This window comes from Rissa tridactyla, chromosome 3 (assembly GCF_028500815.1).
Source record: "Rissa tridactyla isolate bRisTri1 chromosome 3, bRisTri1.patW.cur.20221130, whole genome shotgun sequence".
NCBI lineage: Eukaryota > Metazoa > Chordata > Aves > Charadriiformes > Laridae > Rissa > Rissa tridactyla.
In genome coordinates this window covers 86,461,754-86,470,107 of record NC_071468.1, presented here as the reverse complement: position 1 = coordinate 86,470,107, position 8,354 = coordinate 86,461,754, and the positions used below count along the sequence as shown (strand labels likewise).

The window sequence follows — 8,354 nt, the reverse complement described above, 5'->3', positions numbered from 1 at the left end:
GGGAGTGCAGCGGAGGGCTACAAAGATGATCAAGGGACTGGAGCACCTCTTTTATGGGGAAAGGCTGAGAGACCTGGGTCTGTTTAGCCTGGAGAAGAGAAGACTGAGAGGGGATCTCATCAGTGCTTATAAACACCTAAAGGGCGGGTGTCAAGAGGATGGGGCCAGAGTCGTCAGTGGTGCTCGGTGACAGGACAAGGGGAAATGGACACAAACTGGAACACAAGAAATTCCATGTCAATATGAGGAAAAACTTTACATTAAGGGTGTCAGAGCACTGGAACAGGCTGCCCAGAGAGGTGGTGGAGTCCCTTCCCTGGAGATACTGAAAACCCGCCTGGATGCGTTCCTGTCCAGCTTGCTCTAGGTGAACCTGCTTTGGCAGGAGGTTGGACTAGATGATCTCTGAAGGTCCCTTCCAACCCCTACCATTCTGTGATTCTGTGTGCCGCTCTGTGGCGCCAAAATTAACTGCTGGCGTCTTTATTACAGGAGCTCTCCCGGCCGGCCTCAAAGTCAGTCAAGTCCTTGGCATTGCCACGACCGGAGCCCAAAATGGGACTTTCAGGGCCCTCCTGCATCACCCTCACGCACTCCTCAGCCTTCAGCAAGTGGGAGACGGTGGGACTTGGGCAGGGCCTGTGTCTGCCCCACACCACTCAGCTCATGGATCCGCCGTGGGGCCCAGATGGTGCCAGCAGCACTCCCATAGTGGTGAAAGCCATAGTAGTGAAAGGTCTGTGGAAGAGGATGGGATTTGGAAGCCCCTGACAGACCAAGGTGTGCTCAGCTGCCTGCCATTGCTTCCTCCAGACCTGCGCTGTGAATCAGACAGACCTTGTGCCCCTCAGCAAGGCCCCTTCTCAGGAGTTCCCAGCGCTGGTCTTGTTGTCCCATACCAGTTTAAGCACTGGAGCGTGTGTGTTAGCCCCTGGCTGTCATCCCACACTGCCTGCTGTGCTGACTGGCATCTGAGTTCCCAATTATCCAGCAGCACATTTTCCTCTGTTTCTGTTTCTCTCTTACTGCTTCTTCCTGTCCCATTCTCCCTCCTTGCACTCAGTGTAATGGTTGGACTTAAATGTTCGGAGTCTCTGTGTGTTTCCCGCAGCTGATTATTTTCCCACCTCTCTGCTGCATGGCAGTCTTCTCATCACCAGGCCTTCCAGGCTGCGCTAACCCACTCGAGATAATGGAGGCACACTTTTGTCTGGGGCGGGGGGAAGAAATCCCTCTGGCATGTTCCACATCATGGCAAATCTACCAATACGCGAATTTATTGAAATGCCTTTCTTTATTCTCGATTTATCAACCTGCTCGGAAGTTTTGCTTGAACAGATTAGCAATGTACCAAAAGCTTATGGGAAACATTTCAAAATTAAGTCCTTTAAAAGGAATTAGAACTTAAGTTTGGAGCAGGAATTTTTACCGGTCATGTTTTCACCATTGTGTCTTGGGACAGCCCTGGGAGGCATTAATCTGCTGAAAACTCCTGATGGAAAGAGGAGGACTGTTTTGAGGTCTGTAATGAAGGACCATCTACCTCACTCACCAGCTGACCACAACTGCGCAGAAAGGGCTATGAGGTTCCAAGGCCAGCTATGGGAAGTGGGTCTTGCCCAGTAATCTGACTGTCTGTACGAGGTTTCTTTTACACAAAGAGCTATGAAACATCACCAGTGAGAGAGAGAAAATATTTTGGAGATATAGAAATACTAAATCATGGTGTAGAAGCTCAGGAATGACAGGACTGGTTACAATGCAGCTCTTCCCACAACACTGGTGTCAATGGCCTCCTGCTTGACCACAGCTTCAAAGCCACGTAGACTCCAGGCTCATCGCCAGGTAAGTTTTTAGAGTAGGGCTGAAGCACTTCTGCCAACCCCTTGGCAATATAATCTGTCATGGACTCTACATAAGCTTCAGGACTCGTTCCTCCTCTGTCCCTTTGCCACCGAGTTGTTTCTTGTCCCCTCTGCGCCTGGTCTTTTTCTTTCCCTCTTTTTCTTTTGTCAGGTCATTTAACTTTGAAGCCTGTTGCACATAATGGCACAGCACCCAGCCTGCAGTCCCAGGACTTGTAGTGAGGGCAGGTAGACAAGGGATTGAACATATGATGCATCCAATATCAGATGTGACTGAACTTTGTCCACGGGGAGCTGCAGTTCATAGACATGACATACTTTCTGTTTCAGGGAGCTGAGGGGATCCCTCAAGAATTTCTCTTCCCAACAGAAAAAAAAATATATTCAGAAGAACACAAAATTGGCTGTCTGTATTAAAAAGGGTGAATGATAATTAAGCACAGGAACCGTTCCACTGATATCCACACAATCAAGGGAGCCCGTCTGCATTTATGTTTGCAGGATCATGACAGCGTCTCATCCTGCTTCTGTTAAAGGGGGAAAACTCCTGTTAAATAGAGTGGTGGCAGTTCAGTGCCAAGAACGACTTTTTCTGCAAATGTGTTAACATCTTGTTTCTCCATCATAATGATCAAACATAGCCAAAGTAGTCCTGCAAACATTTACATATATGGAACTTAATTAACATGTAGTATAACTGATATTCACACAAATACTTCCGTTCCTACATCAGAATTTTACAGAATATCAAGTAAAATAAAATTCCCATGAAGCAGGCCTATCCTGAACATGGAAACGAGCAAACGAAATTGTAGTGTGAGGAATCACAACATGTTTTTATGTATTTTAGCAATTACATTCTAATTTCAGTGATGACGCCAGACTTCAAACTAGTGCCATACTTTTGACAGAGCTACAAAGCTTTGCTGAGATCAGAGAGGCGTCACAACACAAAATTCAGTCAGTAAATCTTTCCTGCGGAGCACCAAGGGTTTTGATGTGAACCTGTGGTGTGACTATTGCTGCAGGATGATGAATACCATAGTAATTGCTCAGAGAAAAATGCTTAAGTAGAATCATCTGCAAAAGCATTCAAAAGAATATATTCATCATATATCTAGGTGGTGCCTGCGATACTTCAATGTTTAGTTCATTTATGGCATCATCCTGAGGATGCCTGCAAGCCAGAGGAACGGCCTTTGAAAGCGACGTGCCTGCGGGATCAGGCATTGTATGGGGACCAGCTGCTTGCTTTCTGTTTTCTCCTTCTTCAGATCCTGCTGTTACAGTTTGAGAAACACACAACAATTTGTTGTTGTTTAGACAATTATTGTCTCACCCAATCACCCCTCCCCACCCAGGAAGGGGAATCGGGAAAAAACAAGGAAACCCGGGGGCTGAAATATAAACAGATTTAATAGAATAAGACTAGATAATTAACATTAATAACACTAATGAACCAATATTGATCCTGATAGCAATATAAAATATACAGGGATTATACTCAGCCAGTTATATCAGCAGGAAGCTGTGTACTCCCTGCAGTGGACAGCAAATCTCGGACACTGCGAGCGCTACGGCTCTGGGAAAAAGGGAAGGGCTCAGAGGTCTGGGACCAGGACAAGAAGTTCTCTGGACCATTGCCACCAAGGAAGAGAGAACTTTGCAGCAAACTTTCTAATTTATATTGAATGTGACGTTCATGGTAGGAAATAATCCTGTTGGCCAGCTTGGGTCAAGTGACCAGGTCTTGCTTCTCCTCATGCCTGCACCTGGCAAGGCTTGAAAACACCAAGACCTTGAAACCCCCATGGCCTAACTGGCTATAAAGTAAATATTTTCACAAATTCAGACACTGGAGTCTTCTAAAAGTGCAGTTTTCCCAGGCATTAGAAGAGAAATTAGTCCTGTGTCACTCAAACCAGGACACCCGCTTTTATCATTTTGCTCAGCCTCCGCATGCAAACCCCTTTCTCCTGTACTGGTGCCTACAGATGGTCCCGTCTAACTTGCCTCCCTACCAGTTTGTGAATTACCGATGTGCAGACGTAATTGCCCACACATACACATGACTTGGGTGAACCGAAGGTCCCTGGGATGTTGTACCAGCCGGAGGGGTGGGTGAGGTGGTGAGCAGGCACAGTAAGCAGAGCCTTACAGCCAGCCCTCTCTGACCTCCAGCCCAGACTTCAAAGCGCGCTGCATTGCAGTTCATTAGTGCTACTGTTTTGAGAAAGGTGTCCCGACGTCAGAACGTGGGCCAGAGCATTGCAGGGGAGGAGGGAGGTTTAGGCTGGATATTAGGAAAAATTTCTTCATGGAAAGGGTTATTAAGCGTTGGAACAGGCTGCCCAGGGAAGTGGTTGAGTCACCATCCCTGGAGGTATTTAAAAGACAGGTAGACATAGTGCTTAGAGACATGGTTTAATGATGGTTTCTGTCAGAGTTAGGTTGATGGTTGGACTCGATGATCTGAAAGGTCCCTTCCAACCTAGGCAATTCTATGATTCTATGACACAGTGAAGTCCTTCTTCAGGTTACAGTTGAGGGAAGGTTTTCGTTTGCTTCCTTGCCTCCAAGGGACAGGTGCCACAGGTACGGATGAGAGAGGTATTTCTAGATTGACATGGTTTATGCTTTTAATGTTTACCTCCAGGAAAACTATAGGGGAAAAGATAAGCATCTGGGAAATATGCAGAGATTAAACTTTGTTCTGTTGAAGTCAAAAGACCGTCTCGGTGAACACCAGGAGCTTCAGCCGGCTCCCTGCTGGAGGGAAGGGCACCTGGCCTCCCCGAAATTGGTGTTGTAGCACCTCCATTCCTACGCAAATTATTATGAGCTTCCACAATTAAGCTGCGAAGGAGCTGTGAAGGTTCAGGAAAGCATCCAGCTCTCCAGGACGCAAGGCTGGGGATCAGGACCTGGCTTCACGCTCGCATTAGCCCACCCGACCCCTGCGCGCCGCTAGCTGCGGTGCCAGGCAGGAGGTAGGCCGGGCCAGGCCGGGCCGAGCGCGACCTTCCCCGTTTCCTCGGGTGGGGAGCGGCGCCGGGCCGGGCCGGGCCGGGCCGGGCGGGGAGGAGGCGGGCCGGGCGCTGCCCGCCCGCCGCGGCCGCTGGGTGTCGCCCTCGCAGCGGGCACGGAGGCAGCGGCGGCGCCACCTCCGGGACAGCCCGGCCCGCTGGCGGCGGAGGCGCCGTTGGAGGCGGTTGGGGCGGTGGAGCGTCTGCCGCGGGAAGCGGGCGGGGGAAGCGGAGGTGAGCGGGGCGCCGCCGGCACGCGTGGGGGGCCCCGGGCGCGGATCCGCGCCCCGCCGGCGGGGTTGCGTGGGGCTGTAGTGAGGGGGGCGGGGGCCGGCGGCCGGGGACCGCGGGGGGTGGTCGCGGAGGTGGCGGGGCTGTAGCTGGGTACGGGCCCTGCAGAATCAGCGCTCGGTGCCCTAGTAATTAAAGTGTTTCCTTATTAGGGTCCGGGAATAGTGACCCGCCCCCTCTCCTTCTCTCACCCGCGAACTCTCCGGGCTGCCGCATAGATACGGGAGCCTGTATGTATATAAGGGTTTAATTGCAGGTTTGGGGTTATAAACGAGGCGCCTTTAACGTTCCCGTTCCAACTTTTAAGGCTGCGTCCTGATGAGAAATGGAAATCTGGCTCCAAGTCATCCTTCCTGTTGTTGACATCACCTGAAAACTCCGCTGAGAATATTTCCACTAGTTTACTGCAAACAGCAGCTTCCCCTGAGGACTCGGCTCCTTGTGAGTATACGCTCTACTGATGTTAGAAATCCATGGCTACGGCGTGTAATTGTTCTGCAGTCTTCATTTTATTGCAAGCATTAATAAAGGGCTTATCACGCCCTGGGGTGTTGTGTGAGTTACAGCATAGGCTGTAGGCAGCGCTCTGTTTTTTTAAAAGGCATAACTGATATCTTTGTATTTTTATAGCTATGCGTGAAGTGATTGTTTGGTTTTCTGTTTGGTGTTTCATGATCAGAAGGACGTCTGCTGTTGTCTACCTTATGTTCACAGGGGGAAAAAAACTGAGAGGGGCAGAGAGTGTCTTACTGGCAGGGGGATCTTCCCTCCATTAGTTGTTTAAATTAACTTAAAATGTCCTACTAGTGTTAAAGGAACAATCCACTGGGCAGATCAGTAAATCTGTTCAAAGATGGAAAAATGTAACAAAGACTAAATTCTTATGTGGCATTAGTTAGGCAGGATCCACTGATAGGACTGTTTGAGTGCATGGCTTGTTCTGAGGAGAATGTTACTTACTTAACTTGCTGTCAACGTGATGTGTTCTGGTGTGCAGCTAGTTTTATAACAACTTATTTTGGCAGGCTCAAGTTCCAAGTATTGTGTAATCTTCATTCTTTAGATACTTGGAAAACAAAGTGTTTCTGGAGATTATGATTACGTGTAAGATAGTTGCGTTGCAGACCACAAGACATAGCCTAATGATGCTAATTAAGAATTTAACAATAATTTCTGAGCAGAAAATACAAGTTACATCCACTGCATGTTCCTGAACTACAGTTGCTGGGCACATAAAGTATTAGGCACCTGCCTTTAGATTTCAATGAGTGCATAATGCCTATAGAAATCCTTATTTAGATGCCTGGTATGTAGATGATGGATGCCTGTTTGTGTCAGTGAGGGCCTATTAGTCTGCGAGAGTGGATGGGGATTCTGTAACAGTAGTAATCTCATTGCTTCTCTCCTTGTTTGTTTGAAAAGAAACCGTAATAAAATTCAGAAGTGGCTTTGTGATAGTACTTAATTGGGAAAGTTTTCACTTCCCTCTGCTGCTTGATACTTACCCAGACAGCGCTATCAATCTCATGTAGGAGACTGGCTTTGAACAGTAGAAATTAAATGATCAGTAAATGATGGGTAAAAATGAAGTGATCAACCTCCTGATTATCCAGGTGCTTTTCTTCAATCTTTTTTGTAGAGTTGTTTTCTTTTCTGGGGAACAGAAGCTGTGGGAAGCAGGCTCCACAAATGGGGCTCCAATGTTTACCAATATAAGGTAGTTGCAGCACCAGGCTTAGCATCATGCTCTGTCACAGGTGGCACGTTCTGCAGTTTGCACTGTCAAACTTACCGTGTTCTTGGACTTGATTAGATCTTAATAAAACAGGTACTTGCAGGGCATGGTAATGAGCGACCGAGCCTTGAACTGTATTTCTCCACTTACCTTCTGCTTCACCTCTGCTTGACTTTGCCAGTGAGTCATTTTGTGCAGTAAGAAAAAAACCCGTACTGCCCCATACTCTCTAAATCTGTATAATAGGACTAACAATATTTATCTGTTTGGATGGGTCATGTAACAATTAATGTTTGTAAAGCACTTTTGGGTTCTTAAATTGATTATACCATCTGCCAACTTGTTTTATTTATTTATTCTCATCAGTTGCAGGTTTGCAATTCTTCTTTTTCCCTCAACAGTTAGGACTTTGGATGAACTTCCAGAGAACTCATAGTTCTGTCTTTTCTTAGAGATACTACAGTGCAACATGTCACTAGTGGAAGTATTTTATTTAAAACCACAAATGAAGTACCATATTCCAATGGCAAGATTGGCCTAGGGAGATATTTGTCAGACACAAATGAATTGTAAGTGCACATTGCCTGCTCATGTTGAGCTTCTCTTCAATCAACCTTTTATTTATTAAGGAAAGAAATATGTGACTTCTTCAAAAATGATCTGGCCAAGAATAGAAGGTGTAGAGCTGCATTTTGGCAAGACCTCAGTCCATAACAATATAGCAAGGGGCTAATGTTCTTCCCTGCCTCCTGTCCAGCTACGTAGATCCAACTTCAATGCATACCAGGATTTCACTTTTCTCTCTCACAACTGCTATCAATATGCCATAACAAGCTGTCTTCAGCAGCACCTGCTAACAGGGAGTGGAGTAGTCAAGAGAGAATTCACTAAGCTCTTCCTAAAGGGTCCACAAGCTAGTGATGGTGTGCAAGAATATTTGCTCTTTTTTTACTCAGAAATTATTCTTGAGATTTTTTTTCAAGTGCCATGTGAGATGGATATACTGGTAGAGAGTATGGTGTGTACGCTGTAGAGAATTATTGACAGGTTTTCGAATATCTGTTCTGTACATCGTTTCACCTGCTGAACATGTACACTCCTTTAGTACTGAGGAGAAATGTGATGAACTGAAGCGCAGCCCTACTTGCTATGCAAATACACGTTATTTAAATTTTGTACCAGGATTTTATGGGATCAGATGTCTGTCTAAATTAATTTTTTTGCTACTCTGGGTGGGGGAGAAGAAATCAACCTTCTAATCAAAACTCAGATTACAGTCTGGATAAATAATTACATGAGGCAAAGCTGAAACACCAATTTCAGTATCTCTGGCAGCTGCAGTTGCTCCTAGTGTCTGTTCAATTCTTTAGAGTTTTCTCAGCTTCCTTGAGAAGGAGATTTTAAAGACACAGGAGCAGACTGTCCCCATGTGTCGAA

The 8,354-nt window shown here is 46.7% G+C and overlaps 1 protein-coding gene across 4 annotated transcripts in view; it reads left to right on the top strand.

The window, feature by feature from the left end:
* Positions 1 to 1,734: 1,734 nt before the first annotated feature.
* The window catches only part of ANKRD6 (ankyrin repeat domain 6), a 115,993-nt gene continuing 109,373 nt past the window's right edge, over positions 1,735 to 8,354 (top strand). For 3 of the 4 annotated variants that reach the window (XM_054196964.1, XM_054196965.1, XM_054196961.1), the window contains exons 1-2: positions 5,033 to 5,125; positions 5,490 to 5,623. The gene's annotated coding sequence lies outside the window, so the exon portion shown is untranslated. Of the gene's footprint in view, positions 1,846 to 5,032; positions 5,126 to 5,489; positions 5,624 to 8,354 lie in introns of those variants that run through there. The other variant, XM_054196962.1, reaches the window with a different exon arrangement.